This window comes from Microcebus murinus, chromosome 18, assembly GCF_040939455.1.
Source record: "Microcebus murinus isolate Inina chromosome 18, M.murinus_Inina_mat1.0, whole genome shotgun sequence".
In the NCBI taxonomy this organism is placed as follows: domain Eukaryota; kingdom Metazoa; phylum Chordata; class Mammalia; order Primates; family Cheirogaleidae; genus Microcebus; species Microcebus murinus.
Window position 1 is genome coordinate 53460522 of NC_134121.1, and position 17761 is coordinate 53478282.

Below are 17761 nucleotides of genomic sequence, written 5' to 3' on the forward strand. Positions count from 1 at the left end.
AGGTGAGAAAGTGGAGAGAAATTTCGAAAAGTTTTGATGTAATGGGGAGAAGACAAATGAAGTAATAGTGGAGGGAGGTACCGGGTCAAGGGAAGCTTTCCTTTCTGTGTGTGTGTATTTTGCTTTCTTTTGTTAGCGGGAGGTAGTGCAGTATGTTTGTGAACAGATGGGAATGATCCCTCTCTAAGGAAAAAATAGATAATGTAGGAGAGACAGGATAATTAAAGAAGTAGAGCCCTTGAATACATGAGAAGGGATAGCATCTAGTCTGCAAGTAGAGGCAGCAGGGACGTCTCAGCTGCAGACACAGAAGGGAAAACAGCATGTATAGGTGGAGATGTAGAGACGGATTTCACTCTGGGGTAGGGAGGATTGAAGGTTGAAGTTGCTTTCTGCAATTCCCTTTTCTCAGTATAATGAGAAGCAGAGGAGAGCGAAGGGTATTATTAGAGATTTGAGTAGGGGCAAAAAAAAGGTTCAAATACTCGTCTCGGAGACGTGAAGACTAAATGAGTTAGGGAAATAGAATAGGATTGTCAGGCAGTCCCAAAGTCCCCTTTGAGGGTCTGGGATCATACTTTTAAAGTAACACCAGCCAATGTGGCTGTGTGTTTTCCTTTATCTATAGCATTTGCTATAGCTTTGTTTCCAAGAACTGATCAGCTGAAAAAAAAAAAAATTCAGCTTTTCAAAACAACATGTTTGATTTTTGTGAATGACACACGCACTCACAGTTCAGTAAAGGAGACAACTCATTTCATGTGCCATTGAAACGTTGATAGTTATGAGGATCTAGAAATAAATGACTGGATCATCATTTTGGCTCACGGAGAACATCTTACTATTTACACACAACAAAGAGCAAGAGACTCGGACTCTTTGCGACATGACAGCGCTTCGTCTTTTATCCTATTTGGTCATCGATCACAGTCAACTGTTGAAGGGAAATGCGTAAAATGTGTTGGGACTCTACCAACACGCTAGGTCTATCTTAGCTCATGGGTCTGCACACTATTTCACAAGCTTTTTAGTAGATCATATTAAAGCATAATAAAAGGGGCTGAGCAATAACTATATGAGCCAGGGAACTACAAGTTGTTTAAATTGAAATTGTCTTAGAACATCAGCCACATGGCTACCGTGGGTTGATACTGGAGGGAAATAGCAATCAGCTGGGAAATGAAGATTTCAATCAAATATCTGCTTGTTTTCAAGATAATTTAACTTATTTTTTCCATCCATGGATTTGACTTTTTTCTTACACATTTGTGCGTAAAATGTCAAAACTAGTTTTTGTCCAGTTGAAGCCAGCCACATCCCCATCTGTGTGTCCTCTATTGCCATCATCTCCCTGCCAATGGACCCTTTCTCATAAACCCTCTCGAGGCATGGCAATGAGGAGACGACCTTAATGAATTTGGTACTTCCTTGGTTTGGGAAATATTCTGCGATGTCCCTTTAGAACAAAGCCTTTTTTAAAATTTGCTTTTTAAATGTACTTTTCATGCTTTCAAAACATTCACTATTATAGGGCATATGGTTATATAATGCTAAAATCTAATAGGGCCATTTGCAATCAATCTACCAAAATACAAATATTTAAAAGGGTCACTTTTCACTGAAAGTGTTATAAAGAGAGAAAGTGATGGATTCCAGTCTCATAGTGGGCTTTTGGGTGAATAAGTGAAGCATTTGTAAGAGGTATGTGGGTGTATATTAGGGCATGCATTGCAGCTACTGTCCTGATAATGAATAATGTTCAATGTATATTTTTAAAAGTATTGAAAATAGGCATTTAAAATGTAAAGAGAAGTCTAATTTATTGTAATTTTTGTGGTTGTTTTAAATTCAATTGCAACATGTGAATAAAGGATGTGTTTATATTTAGTTTATAGTAAAATTGCTGTTTATCAGGTAGCTATAGTAAACCACTGATTTTTGTTGACTATCATGACATATAATAAGACAAAACGACACAAAAACTTGTTGGTATGCTTATTTGTAAATATTTGCAAAGGAAACACTCTTAAAATTATCGAATTCACTATCTTTGTATTTCCTGATTATTTGCAATAATAGCTACCAGTCCACTAAGTTTTTTTCCGGGAACCTGTATGAAGGAAATGCATATCTCTGTTAAGAACATTGTATCAGAAAGATAGAAAACAACATTGCTTTTAAATTCATATGCAATTATTGGCCATGAAGAAAGTAAGTAGTGGTATTTAGCAATAATAATGATGATAATAAGAGTAAAGATAGTAATAGCATCTTTAGATCAGCTTCCAAAGATCATCAGATTAAAGTAACTATGCAAAAACAAACGAACAGAAGAAATAATATGGTGATATTATGTTGAATGTCAAAGGATTAAAAACACCCAGGTCATGGAGAACTAAGGTAATAACTCATATTTAGCTGTGTTAATATCATAATCACTTAAATTACATGATTCCCAGAGGACTTACATTCATGTAGAAGTATTTAAAATTGATTCAAACAATTATATTTCTGGTAGATCAAATTGTTAAGAAGACCAAATCACATAAGGTAAAATTTCTACCATTTAGTTGTACCAAGAAGATCACAGGAAAAAAAATAATTCTGGAGGGAACCTTTAGAGGGAATCCCAAATTGTTTGAGGTAATTAGCATCACTGTTTCCATTTCACTGGAGTAGATTCTGAAACTTAAGATTCCACCAAAATTAATGTTTGTTTATTTATTTATTTTTTGTCTTATGATTTCATTTTTTCCACCTGGGATTTCTAATAATAGTTTATTTCTTTTTAATGTTTGATAATTTTTCTTCCTAGAATTTCTCATGAAATGCAATCATTTATTATCTTTTAAATCCCATCCATCATATTTGATTTTTTTTCTCTCTGTTGTGTTTCTCTTTGATTCCTAGAAGCAGTTCTGAAAGTTTTACTCACATATGCTACATGATTTGAATGACTGTACTCCAGGGAAGCACACTGTACAACTAAGTGTTATGGAAAATTTAAAAAAAAATCAATGTCAGGAAACAAACCCATCAGAAACAATATCATTGAAAATCATTATTTTCAGGAAGATTTTCACTTGTTTTCAGGGTCTGTCTATGGGTTTTGCATTTCATATTATTAATAATGCAATGAAAAATCTAGGGCAGGAGAATTAATGAAAGAACGCTCTCTAATTTTTCTTCTTTTAAAGAAAGTATTCAAATGAGCATAAGTCTGAAAGACCTGTTTAATACTGAGCTTTTGATATTAAAATAAATTGACAATTCTACTCTTAGGAATTAGAATTCAATTAGGTTTAAAGGTAGATCTAATGGGGTTCAGGGAGAAATGACCAAAGTTATATTAATTTTTAGAAATTTCTAGTACGAATAAGTCTTCGGTGACTTTGTATTTAGGTTTCTAGAGGAAGTTTACCAAGATTTGCTTTCTATAAGGCATGGATGGTACAAGCTCTACAATGAATTATGGTGGAAATTTGCTTTCTACTTTTTCTTTTTCCTTATTAAATCTAGTAAGGAAATTCCCCAAGCCTCTCCCACTAGTGAATTTATATTGGTTTAGAACTATTTTTGCTTTCACTCATTTAATAGATAAAGAACAAAATATTATATACATGATTTAGTTGTGTTTCTAGACAGATAAAAGATTTTATTTCTCTCCATGAGTAGAGAAATATGACTGCAAGTTCTGCTTGCACTATCAATAAATGAAAGATCAAAATTCCATCATGGCCTTATTAAAGAAGACACACTTTAGAGATAATAAAAAAAGAATGATATCTCTTTTGTACTCTTAATATAGTGTGTTAGGTTTTGTTCTTTATTTGAAGTAATAAATACTTAGAGAAAATAAGAAAATGTCAATAAACAAACATAAGAATATAAAAATAAATGTAATAATATCAACCAGGTCATTCTTGTTAATTGTGTATGCATGCGTGTATGTGTATGTGCATGTGTATGTATATGATGTTAGAACACAGATATGGGAAACTGACCCACCAAAAACACCATAGGGCCATCATCAGGCTATGGAATGCCTACCTCCAAATGTTTTTACATGAGAGAGAAGTATGTCTATATTGGTTAATATATAGTTATTTTGAATTTTTCTATTGTAGGCAACTCCAACAAATCCAACATATATATGTGTATATATATGTATATGTATGAGAGAAAGAGAAAGACAGAGAGAGAGGGAGAGAGAGAAATATCTATCTCTATATATCTCAACCTATTTTGCTTATCATGGATTATTTTGCAGTACTTTTTATTTAAAAATAATACTGCATTAAACCATGACTTATCTTCATTACTAAAGTTTTCATTTTTGGTGCCTCTTAAATTTTACACCTGAGGTGAGTAGTGCCTTGTCTCATCCTAAATTCTGTCCCTGAAGTCAAATATAGGAAGAGATGGAGATGTAAACATTGATATAAACAAATATAGATTTTTTCAAAGAAATGAAATTTTACAGTCGTATAATCTACATTCAAAATTATGTGAAATGCTTAGACATTTTTCAGAACATAATTTTTTTGTTTCAAAATAATTCAATTTATTCAATTATTAGTTGTTTTTCATGTTGTTTTTCAAACACTAAGCACTCTCAAGTGCAACATTTAATGATCACTAAGAAGATCAAATTCGACATGTGTGGAGTTGAAGCAACCCCAAAGCTAAATTTTTGCCTGAAAATTTCACACTCTCAGACCCTTCTGTGGAACGAACAGCAGGCTTAAAACAGTTTACCTATAGATTTGTGAAAATCAAGAAAATATACAGGATTTAAAAATAGGTCGAAACTTAATCCCACGGAATAGGTTTTCACATTCATTGATTTTTAATCACTAATATTAATAACCTTAATTTTATTTTATGAACCTATGGGGAAGCCACTTAATTTTAACACGTGAGGGAATTTGATCAAAATGTGTCAACTATAATTAGTGTGAACAGAAAACATTTGTTGTTTGAATACATATTTAAAATCATTGTACATCAACAGTTTATCCTAAAAAAAAAATCTGTAACCATTTTATCCCCATTTTAATAAGGAGGCACCAAAAGAGTGAAATAAATCGTTCAACCAAACATACTCAGCCTCTGAGAATCACAGATGATGGTTACCATTCATGCCCTTTCACTCAATTCAGCCTCAGGCTTTCTAGCATCATCCTAGGCCAGCAGTCAGCAAACTTTTTCTACAAATGATCATCAGACAGTCAATATTTTAGATTGTGTGAGCCCCACATGGTCTCTGTCTCATCCACTCAACTCTGCTGTTGTAGCCAGAAAGCAGTCAGAGAGAATCTGTGTATGAGTGTAGTTGTGTTCCAATAAAACTTTCTTTCTTTTTTTTTTTTTTTTTGAGACAGAGTCTCGCTTTCTTGCCTAGGCTAGAGTGAGTGCCGTGGCGTCAGCCTAGCTCACAGCAACCTCAATCTCCTGGGCTCAAGCAATCCTGCTGTCTCAGCCTCCCGAGTTGCTGGGACTACAGGCACGAGCCACCATGCCCGGCTAATTTTTTATATATATATATATTAGTTGGCCAATTAATTTCTTTCTATTTTTATAGTAGAGACGGGGTCTCGCTCAGGCTGGTTTTGAACTCCTGACCTTGAGCAATCCGCCCGCCTCGGCCTCCCAGAGTGCTAGGATTACAAGCGTGAGCCACAGCGCCCGGCCAAAACTTTCTTTATGGATACAGAAACTTGAATTTCAAAAAATTTTCAAATGTCACAAAATAGTACTCTTCTTTTGATTTTTTGCCACCTTTAAAATGCAAAAACATTCTTAATTCACAGGCTGTACAGGTTGTGAGCCCAATTTTGCCTGTGGGCATAGCTGTCAGATGCTTATTCTAGGACCATGGGAGGTATTGGACCTTTGATTTAAAATTTCAGAAAGGCCCAGAGTTTTGTTTCCTACAGGTCCAGTAATATTAAGGATTGCCTATTATAAAGCATATATCTCTGTTCTGGGCCATTTTACAGACCCAAGTACTTTTCCATCAATAATGCTCACTCCTATGTTGTTTTTTTCACGAACAAAAGAAAAAAGGAATATGTTTCAGAGTTGGACAGATCTGGTGCCAGGGAAGTCACTCCACACAAAGAATTGAGATTTTTTGAAGAATGGATGTTTTTTTTTTTTATTTCGGCATATTATGGGGGTACAGATTTCAAGCTTTCAATAAATGTCCATTCCCCCCCCACAAGTCTGAGTCTCCAGCATGACCATCCCCCAGATGGTGCACATCTCACTCATTATATATGCATATACCCGCCCCCCTCCCATCTGCCCAATACCCTATTACTATAGTACCTATGTGTCCACTTAGGTGCTGCTCAGTTAATACCAATTTGCTGGTGAGTATATGTGGTGCTTGCTTTTCCATTCTCGGGAAACTTCACTTAATAGTATGGGTTCCAGCTCTAACCAAGAAAAATGACCTGATGATGCTATCTCTAAATGTTTCTTTACTTTTTTCCTGGACTGCTGCCTTTTCCATTTTAATTGAGTTCTTCATCAGCACTTCTAACACAATCAGTTGTATTCAGAAGTCCTAAAGACAACCCTTATAGATGTCTGCTTTTTCAGATATTTGGGCCTCCTTGTCAGGAAGTGTTGTAGAGGTTTTCCTTGGAGGAGTTTTATGTGTGGACAGCAGGAAAGAGGAGGAGAGTCCACAAAGGGAACAGAGAACCACTGGTGGGCTATTGTCAGAGCAAATGCTGGGCTCTATAGGACCCCCAGATGCATCTGTGGCTGGAGGCAAAAGTGTAAATTCTCCTCTCTGTGGCAACTGATGGCTCCATTCTTCAGCCCAAGAAAAATTCCTAGAGAAGAAAGGGGAAACAAAAAAGGAGAAAGAGAAAAGGGAAAAGGGATTGTTGGGTGATTAAGCAGGTGATCTGAGCAGGGGAGAGGTAGAAGCTGCAGCCCACCTCTGCCCACTTTCTTCTGGCACCAAAAAACACATTACTCGGGGCTCAGTTTGCAACTAGCTTGTTCACCTAGGACACCCCCACTGCAGGTTAGCACATAGAGGACCAAAGCCTCTACTTGCTTTACTCTTTGGTGCATTTGATCTCACCTGTAAAAGGATGCTTAACAAATGCATGTCCTCTATTTGTTTCCAACTACTTTTTACTTGCTTAGACACTCCTCTTCTGGTATTTCGAAGATAAAAGGCAGAGCACCCTGCTTCATGAAAGGCAATGGTATCAAGGCCAGCTTTTTCTTCTTCTTCTTCTTTTTTTTTTTTTGTAGGGCTTTTTTTTTTTTTTTTTTTTTGGTGGTGGTTGTTTCTTTAACTGAAGCCACTGCAGTGGTTTTTACCTGCTCATAATTCTTTCTGGAGTTGAGGCCTCTGGCTATTGAAGCCATCTCCCTTCCTAGTAAGTTAACTTTGGGACCAAACAATTATAATTCTAGAATCTGTCTGCAAGAATTAAACCATCACAAACCCATCGCACTCAGCCCAAGAGTTGAGATTATTTTTCCATGATGTCACGGACCTTTTACATCCTTTTGAAAGAAAACTCACCAGCAAATGCATCTCTCTGTCTACAGATCCTGCCTAACGAGAAGATTGTTGAGATCATCTGCAGTGGGTGACAATGTGTCCTGTAGAGAGAAGGTTTTTTAGACCAGAAGTATTAGTTATGGAGGTTGTCATTGTTGTTGTTCCTTGCAAGGAAGAGAATAAAAGTGTAATCGCACTAGGTCATGTGTAAATTTATGCTGTTTTTACTGGCTCTTAACCCTTTTCCTTCCAGGAATTGTTGAGTTCCTTTGCAGTCATATATCAGCCCTTGGGTACGTTCTCACCAAGGGTGACTGTTTGACGGTAAGGCCCTTTAGTAGACCAACAGAATAGAAGTCAGGCCATGCAACTTATTGCCTGGAAATTACGTAAGAGAAATAAATACCCTGGTATTTGCACAGGGAGGAAATTATGAAACTCTCATGGAGCATGAACTCATAGACTCCTGTGAGAAAAACTGTTCTTGGTCTGAGGGGGTCTTCAGTAGAGTTAAGGGTAAAACCTTCTGTAGGAGAGATCTCCAGTTCCTATGTCGCTTGAAATGGACTGCAGGTCAGGCTGTCTTCTGATGGAGACTCGGAGGGGGTCGGGAGATGGGAGGGAGCACAGAACATCTGTCAGCGCTTAGAGTTTTCTTTTCTTCTCTTCTCTTTTCTTTCCTTCCTTCTTTTTTTTTATTTGGTTTTACGTCATGGTCTATAAGTCAATTTACATAAAATTGCTTTCCATTATGGAGATATAATTCCAAAAATGTTTTTTTTTGTTTTATTTTGTTTTTATATATTTTGTTTGGTTTTGGTTTTTTTGCTGACTGGACTGTCTCACCGTGTGGGCTATGACTTAGTTTTATATTATCAAGCATACTTGGTACTTTTCTGGTGGGTGTGACACTTTTATAGGTGATGCTTTTCCACGGAGCCCATGGAGCTGGAATCATGCAGGTCTTAAGCTGCATTTCCGGTGATTAATCAAATGCTAAATTATGGTCATAATGTAATTCAGAGCACTCTGCCTGGATCACTTGCTATGTTTGGGTCCCAATCCCCTTTTGTAGGACTTGTAATAATGTATGGATGATGGAGAGGAAAAACGAACAAAGGCAAACAATGCATGAGGAAAGAAGATAGAACATAGAGAGGAGTAAACTAATTTCTGTGCTTAATCCACTTAGAGAAGAGCACTGATTTATTTTAAGCCCAGGAGTAAGGACACTTGCATAAATTTCCATTATACTGCCTGGATTTTGAAACTATGGATACAGCATCGGTGACTAAGCTTGTTGTGCTAAAAAATGCTTTGACCAGGTAGATGTTCAGATTACTTCTGCAGGGAAATGCAAATAATGTTTTCATTGTCTTCTACACCAACCGAACTGTTTAAGTTATGTGTATATAACTTGTGTTTTACTGCAATGTTGAAGCTGTTTAGCCTCAGAGCTTTATAGATTATTCTGCTTTTCAAAAATACTGAGGGAGTTGCCAGGATCTCTTTGGAATTTTTCATATTTTTAATGCATAAGAAATGTGTGTGCAATGAGCAAATAGATGACTTTTGAAATAGCAAATTGTAAAGTGTAACCGGACTCTAAACACCATAAAATCAGAATCACGAAAGCAAGTTACTGACAGAATCTTAGAGCTGACCACAACTCTTTTGTCAGAACTAAGTAACTGCAAATCAAAACTTAGCCCTCTTCATCTTCTCATGAGGTTTTTGGATGTGTCATCACTGGGTCAGCAGATAAAGCTGTGTGTGCATATGTGTCTGCATATTTATATATTTTGAATTTGCATTCTGCCAACTAACCTATTAACTATATACCTTCCTTTACTTAATCTGTACTAAAAAGGCACTATATTTTTATATAAAAATAATATACAGTAAGAGCAATAGCTTTGGGGCTTGATCTTTGCCCAAGCAGGAACTATATCACTATTTTTCAAGGATTTTTTTAACGCACTATTGCATGTGTTAACACATAAAAAAGATTTCATCTCAGTAAATGAGAAAGCTAGCTCTCCTAATTGATTTTCCCCCGTACGTTGACTTAACAGGTACAACATAAATCTTCACATATTTCAGTTTACATGCAGGAAAATGGCAATCAGATTGCCAAAAAGCATTATTTATAATGTGAGTTCCTGCTTTGCTAAAACGTGGTGACTCAGTTATGCAAACCATACAAAAGAATAGACTTTGTTATAAACACAAGTTTTGAAATGAGATGTTTGCTGATAAAAAGATCAGAAGTTGAAATACTGGGGACAGAATTTAAGTCTGTTTTATAAATTCAGAGTTTCTCTGTTGCTAAGCCTAGCAATAACCCTAGAGGCAATCTCTAAAACACTTGCTTATAATGATAATTCATTTGAATTTCTTTAACATTTAAAATAATCTGGATGTAGCTCAAATTCAAATGCAGTAGAAGAAATATCTGGATTTCATCCTAATAAGTGCATTAAAATATCTGACTAAGCACCTCTAAAATGAGTAGTGTAATAATTTGTATTTTCTTTTAATAATCATATGATGCTATTAATGTTATATTATCATCAATCATTAATGTCATTGATGGTAGTCAGATACAGCATTTTATTTTTGCATAGTTGTAACACAAGTTTTATTTATTTGTAACCTAGACACTAGGGCTTTGAATATTAAAACATAAACTTATCAAAAGACTGGAGTTAAATATCAATTGAGGATATCTGCCTACAGAATGGAAACTGGTCAATGACAGAGGAAAAATTCAATCAAACCCGCAGAGACTGACCAAATTTATGTTTTAAATGGAAGAAACTCTCCCACAAGAAAGCATGAAAATTGAGCTAAATATTTGGAATTGGGCACTGTATAAGGAGCAAAAAGTCAAACTTCATATATTTTAGAGTCAGGGAAGAAATAATTTTGGAGAAATTAGTTCAGTGGCTTTGAAAAATAGAGATCCTATTCTGGGTTTCTAGATGTGTCCAAAGATGCTATGAAAAGTTATACTCTGCAGAAAGCAGAGGAAGAAACACTGCATTTGGGATTAGTAGGCTTAGAATCCACATCCACAGCTTCCATTCACAGTAAGAGATTTCTGGGAACATAATTTCTATATCTCTATTTCTTTTTAAATTAAAATTGGGATTTGGGAAATCATATTAAAAAAAGAAGAAGCAGTAGAAAAGATAACATGGTAGGGCTGCAGCCAGAGGCAAGGGACAAAGAAGTGACAGATTAATGCTCCAACAGCCCTGTTTTTATTTATTACATTGTTTTTATTCATTTGTAGATCCCACCCTGTGTAAAGAGTAGAGCGTCAACTCATCCTTATCTGAAGAGTCCAAAATCTGGCCCGCGTTGAGTGTTCAGTCTTAATATCTCTTTAAACCAATTCATGAATTTTTGGAAATTCTGACCATCTACTGTAAAATCCATTTTATTTTCCGCCCTTTGTCTAATATGCCAACCTGTACTTTCAGATATAGGTACATCATGTCCCTAAACTCCTCAGATACTTCTTCATTTATGATTTTAGCACTTAATCAGGCACTACAATAAATATCTGTTGTGTAAAGGCTTATTGTATGGAAGCTTTATTCTCCCAATTAAGTTGTTTTATATTTTTTTTGACCTTATCATTTTTATCATCATTAGTAGCAGTAGCAATACTGAGACTATAAATAGTGATTAAGTGATTACTCTTTGTCAGGCGTTTTACATATATTATCTCTAATCCCTATAACGATCTTTTATAGCTAGTAAGTGGCAGAGCAAGGTTGCAAACTCATGTCAGGTTGACCCAAAGCTCACCCTCTCCCCACTGGGCAATGCTGCTGCCATCATCAAAGGCACACAATTTAGAACATCCTTGAAATTCAATGCATTGGGATTTGATTCAGAAGAATTGCATTTAAAAACCCTTTTAAGACTTCATACCCTTTGACCTAGTAATGCCACATCTAGAAATCTATTCTAAGAAAATAGTATGATATGAAGATAAACAATCTCCAAGAACAGTTAATGCATACCTATAAATGTAAAAAATGAAAGTGAATATAAAGGCTTAAGGATAGGTGATGATTAATTATAGTTCATACACATTATGACATAAAATATGTGATCATTAGAATATATGCTTTCAGATGATTTTTAATTACATAACAGATGCTTAGATAATATAAAAAGCATAATATTCATGTATCAAAAATTATGACGCAATTGATCGTAAAAGTGTGAAACATAAATGGCTTTAAAATAGAAATAAAAATATGGGGAAAAGGAGAAGAGATACATCAAAGTAATTATTTATAATGGTCATCCCCCAATGATGGGAATATGAATTATTTTATTTTTTACATTTTTCTGTATTCTTCTACATTTCAAAATGCTTATCTTTTATATTTTCCACAATGAGTATGCATTGCTTTGACAATGATAATAGTAATTAAAAAAAGACATAAAATACACTTAAAAAAAAGCTGCAAACTCTGAAAGTCCACATCCCACAACCTATACATTCAGGTATAGACTCCTTCACTCAAGAATATCATTGCCAGTGTTCTTGACATTATTCAAAAGGTGTTTTTTGCATTTTCTTTGTAGCTTGTGGCATATCCCTTAAATATCTACAGTAGTGACTAGGCTTGGCTGTCTGAAGTTTTTGTTCATTTGTTTTATTTATTAATTTTTTTTTTGCTTTGTTTTTGTTAGTTCTGGAAAAAGCCAAGTTGCATGAGTCTTATGATCCACCAAAGATCCTCTTTGCTAGTCCTAAAGCAAAGAGGCATTCTTGCCTCAACATTTTAGACGTTGGATTCAGTTTGCTGATTGTGGTACCTCTTACTGGAAAGTACTAATATATCTAGCTGAGCTGTGAGGGGATTATGGATGCTGATGGCAGCCTCACCTTCCCTAGTGGCTACTGACAGTGTTTTGTGTCTCCTTTAGAACCAACCATTTCCAAAGAATGTTTGCTTGTCTCCTCTCCGTACTCCTTCCTTCCTGCCCTCCCTCTCTTTCATTATTTTCATGTACAAATGCACATGCAAAACAGAAAGGTGAAGCACATCCTGTAAAGCACAGGAGCAGTGCTTGTTTCCTAGAAAGCCCTCGATACTTGCCAGTTTCTTATTAGTCTTACTGCCATTTCAAAACCACTCTTAAGTGAAGGTACCACGGAGCCTCAGTAACACGGCTTGCCCATTCCCTGTGGCAGTGATGAGTCTGTGAGTTACTGCTGGTATTTTCTCAGCTGGCAGCTCCACTAACCAATGGCCTGTTCTTACAGCAAGGCTGCCTAGCCTAAGAAGTTGTCATCCATGGTTACAGAGCAACAGTCCCCAACCTTCTGGGCACCAGGAAGACAATTTTTCCATGGATTGGGGAGGTGGTGGATGGTTTTGAGATGATGGAAGTGCATTACATTTATTGTGCAGTTTACTTCCATTATTATTGCATTGTAATAGATAGTGAAATAATTATACAACCCACCACAGGCTGGGAACCCCTGTTACAGGGGAGGCACCGAGGCTAGGCTCGTTACCTTTGAGAGATGAAACACAGATGAAATGATCGTTGTAATCACTGTGTTAAGAAACACAGTAATGTAGGGTCCAGCCCTAAAGCGAATGTGGTATTTTCAGACTGTAATTGTCTCACACACGTGAGATAAATGAAATTTCCAGAGCATGACAGGAGAGGTAATTTACTAAATAATAACCTGGCTGCTCTGGAAGCATGAGCTTCTTAAAGAACAGTGCCACTTATTGTTGTTGGTTTTAATGTAGTTGATGAAAAATAAAGGTCATAGTAATGTATGGATACAGTAAGCCATCAAATATTTTCTCAGTGAGTTTATGATTTTGTTGTACTTATAAACATATAGACAGTTGAAAACACACAGGTATATTACTTATCCAGAAGTCTTCTCCAACTATTCATAACATAGCAAATAGGAGGAATAAGGCTTTTAAATGCCCTGAGAAGCTAAAATAGATGCCATAAATCCATATCCTGAAGCTTTTTTTTTTTTTAACCCAAAAAGGAAATTGACCAAGAGAAGGTAACTACAAATTCAGCATCTGCTCATACCATTTCAAAATACATCTTTAGATGTGCTAGATCTTATTTGCTTTTACTTTAACAACCTTGGTTACATAATTTCTCAGCCCAGTGCAGGTTAGAATCAACAAATTAGACAGAGCATGGTGACAGCCTGACAGATTCATGGCATATTTTCAGAAGCAAAAAATGACAAATGAAAGCGCACATTGATGGTAAAGTAGGAAAAACAAGCAGAAGGGCTTAAATAAGCTTAGTCTAGGGTCATTTAATGTGAAGGAAATGGTTCTACAGGGCCCACTGTTCTGCAGGTAAAAATGAAATAGTTTATTATAATCATATTGAATCCTTATTCAAAAGTCATATAATGCTTACAAATACTTTTCCTTTCATTCATTTCTTCATTCAACTGACATTCTTAGAAGCAACTTATAACTTATACACTTGATTACATGCAAATAGAAAGGTCTGGGAGCATGGTGGGTATTTAGGAAATCAAATGAGGAGCCAGTTCTATCTTTTGGTATGTCCGCTGCATCCTTAATACCACTACAAATGGTCATATGTCACACACATTAAATCTTCCATCCTAAAGACATCCCCATAAATCTTACCCCATCCCTGTCCTCAGAAACTCTCTACAATTATTTTTTGTTTTTGTTTTTGTTGCCTGACCTATTTGGGCACTTAATCATAGGCAGCATTCTACTGTCATTTGGTCACTTAGATGTTTCACTTTTGCACTGTCTTCTCAATTAGAAATTTTGAACTAAGGATTGGAACTGTTCCTCCTAAAACTGACCCTTCTATCTTTCATATCGATTAGCATGTAGCTAAAGTACAAAGCAGTGATTCAACAAATATGTTCATTGAATTTAATATGAAGATTAACTATTACCAATGTAGTAAGTGAAACTGCATAATTTTTCAAGGCAAAACTGTTTTCCAATAGATAAGATTATGCTCAGTGCTTTAAAATAACACAGTAGGAGGCTTGTCTTCATAGCAGCAGATTGCAAACTCATCCTGTTTACATTTTAAGCCAATCTGATGATGATTTATTTATCATTTATTGCTACTGATTATGACTTAGAAGATTAGGGAGTGGTTTTTAAAGCCCAGCAGAAGCAAATGCCAGGAGCTTTTTGTCTCCTATCTTTGTGAAATTGAACTGTATGTATATGGTTAATGGAGGTCTGATAATAAGTCTAATTGTTGGAGATCTTTATATAAGTGCAAAGGAAAGATTTGTGCTCCTAGTTAAACAATCATCCTCTGCGTCACACAACTATTCACAAACTGACTGCAGATTTAGATTGTGACTAATATTTGGCTCTGATATTATAGGTGGTTACCGTGGAGAGAATCAGTAAGAGCATAATTCATTTCCTTGGAAAAATTTAATCCACAGATGGATCCCAACACTGAACTGAATTGGTGTCCAAAACTAATGGGGATTTTTGCTAAATAAGGCCTGACTCAGCCAAAAAAGATAGACTCTGAATAGAGAAATCTGTATCATGCGTAGCTCCAAAAAGTATATTTACCCAAGCACTGAAAGCACTGGCACACTAGAATTTTCCTAATAGGGACACGGTGAAAAGACATTTATTAATTAAAATGCACATTGATATTTTCTCTTTTTAAAATGAAGCAACGGAATTATTCAACGCTACCATGCATTTACAAAGTTTCAGTTACAAAATTTAATCTTTCATATTTCCTTATTAGGCTAAAATAATTAAGGTAGAGATTCTATTCAGATTGAGAAGCTGCTTATTAAAATCACTAACTTTTCTCAAACTGTCTCCTTCAAGAAATAAGCCTTGGCACACATCTTTCAGTCCCTGGGAGGAGGGGTGGTGGTGAAAGTGATGTTGATAGTTGATGAGAGATACTGGGATACATTTATGATGTACCCCCTATCCCTGTAGCTAAGTTTATACAGCTAACCATAATGTTATCACTTTGCATTCGTTTCTTTAAAGATCTTCCTATCGTATGAAACTATCTTGGCCTGTAGTGTATTCATTTTATTTAGAGTAGAATATTAAAGCAAAACAATTGTCATCCAAGTTCCAGAAAAAATAGCATCCCTTTCTGGATTACTGAATTTCAAATAGAGCTCATTTCCTGGGGGTAAAAAATGTGTTGCCTCTCCGAATTCACATGATTTGGAAAATTGTTAGCCATCTACAGATGTACCAATTGAATCATAATAAAGAAGAGAAACTATATAAGTGATTAATTTCCTTTTTCCATTTAGGCTTAGTATGTTTTAAGGGATTAATTAGATCTGTGACTTGTTTCTTTGGATACATACAGGAGGAAGCACATTTCAGAAGAAGCTTATTGAAGTGGAGTGAGCTGTTAACTCATTCTCTATCCTTTGGCTAACATACAGTTAATTTGTCTATCTCCAGCTTCTTTTAGCTCTGGCCTACAGCCTGAGTTCTTACACATACATCCATTTTACAGAGTTAATTCAAGCTGTTTATAAGTAATGCATGACTTAATAAATGTTCAAGTAGACCTCCCCTTGAGTGAGGCATTATTCCCACATAAATGACAACAGAGTCGGTAACAAGGCTTGGTGTACTGTATAATCTCAGCAAATGAAACGGAACAGCAACACCATTTGGCTAGCAGAACAGTCGCACCGCGTGCACGACCTATTCCACACCCTTTTAATTTAAATGTCTCTCGCTCAGTGCTAAGAAAAGAGGCACACTGGGTAACTCAGGATTAAGTACATATCTGCAAAATCTAAGCAAGCATATTTCACCAGCACCTCCTAGGGGCCACGTGAGGATATGAAGACAGGAGGTGGGTACCCGCGCAGAACCTTTGCTTGAATTGTCAGTTTCACGTCTCCTACACATAAAAATCCACCCCGGCAGTGCCGTTCAGAATATTATCTAGTTTGTTGAAGTAGTTTGGCGACTCAGGGAGGCCTTTAGAGGTTTAAACAAACTGCACGAAAGACGCATTTGATCGCTTAAGGAAATAAACATTAAATAAATTTTTAAAAAGTGGAAGGAAAACACTCCTAAATATATTGTGTCCTTTAGGAGCAAACCCTCGTTATGACACCAAAGTACTCAGAGATAATATGCAATCACTCTTAGATTTACACACACACACACACACACACACACACACACACACACACACACAGAGATTAATTTATGAAGTTCCAGGATCCGGACCCGGTTAACACTGAGGCTGATTGTTAAGGGTCTACATGCTCTTGCCTGGTTGTTGGAAAGAAGGGCTGGGAGGCGCTGAAGCGAGGGCAGATCTGAGTGACTGTAGGAGTTGCTGTTCCAGAAAATTCATTACTCTCTAATTGTTCTGATTTTAGATCAGCAGAGCGTGCCAAGCGGTGGTGGAGAAAGAGATTGAGGGCGGACAAGGCGAGAGGGAACGAGTCGTTCACCCTTCAGAGAAGTCTAGGCGCTTCGTAAGTAATTCGCGACCAGCCGGGAGAAGGAACAGCCAGGCGGTCATGCAGTGGTCACACTCGTGCGCGCCCGAATCCCGGGGGTTTGTGCGCGCCCGTCCGGGTCCCTCTCCCCATTTCGTTCGCGGCTCCTCCGCGCTCAGCAGGTTCCCCGGGGGTTTGGGTAGGGGGTTCGAGGGGCTGGGGGCCTGGGAGGGAGGGAGCCGGGGCACAGGGCGACGGGCCCGGGCTGCCGTGCGGTCCTCCTGGCGGCCAACGCCGCGCCCCGCCACTGGCACGCCGCGCCCCGCCACTGGCACGTCGCAGGCCCTTCGAGGAGCACGCACAGCACAGCCGCCACCGCGGAGAGGAACCGGGAAGTGTGGGGCTTGGAGAGGGGTAGGAAGCTTTGCCCAAGGCCAAGCTGCAATTAAGCTGCCGCAAGAGCCCGGCCGCGGAGCTTCCCACCTGCTGCTGTCCCAGCTGGGCCGCCACTTGCTCCTCCCCAGCCCGGGCCCGACTCCCGGAGCAGGCTCGCAGGGCGGAGGGGGAGGAAGCGGCGGCAGGTTCCCCGCGCTGGCGACGCGGCGGGCGGCGGGTGCAGCATCCTCCCCTCCCCGCCCGGGCTCCCGGGGCCGGCCGCGCGCCCAGGCGCGCTGCGATTGGCCGGCGGCGGCCGGGGGCGGGGCCAGGAAGGCCGGTATCGCATGTGG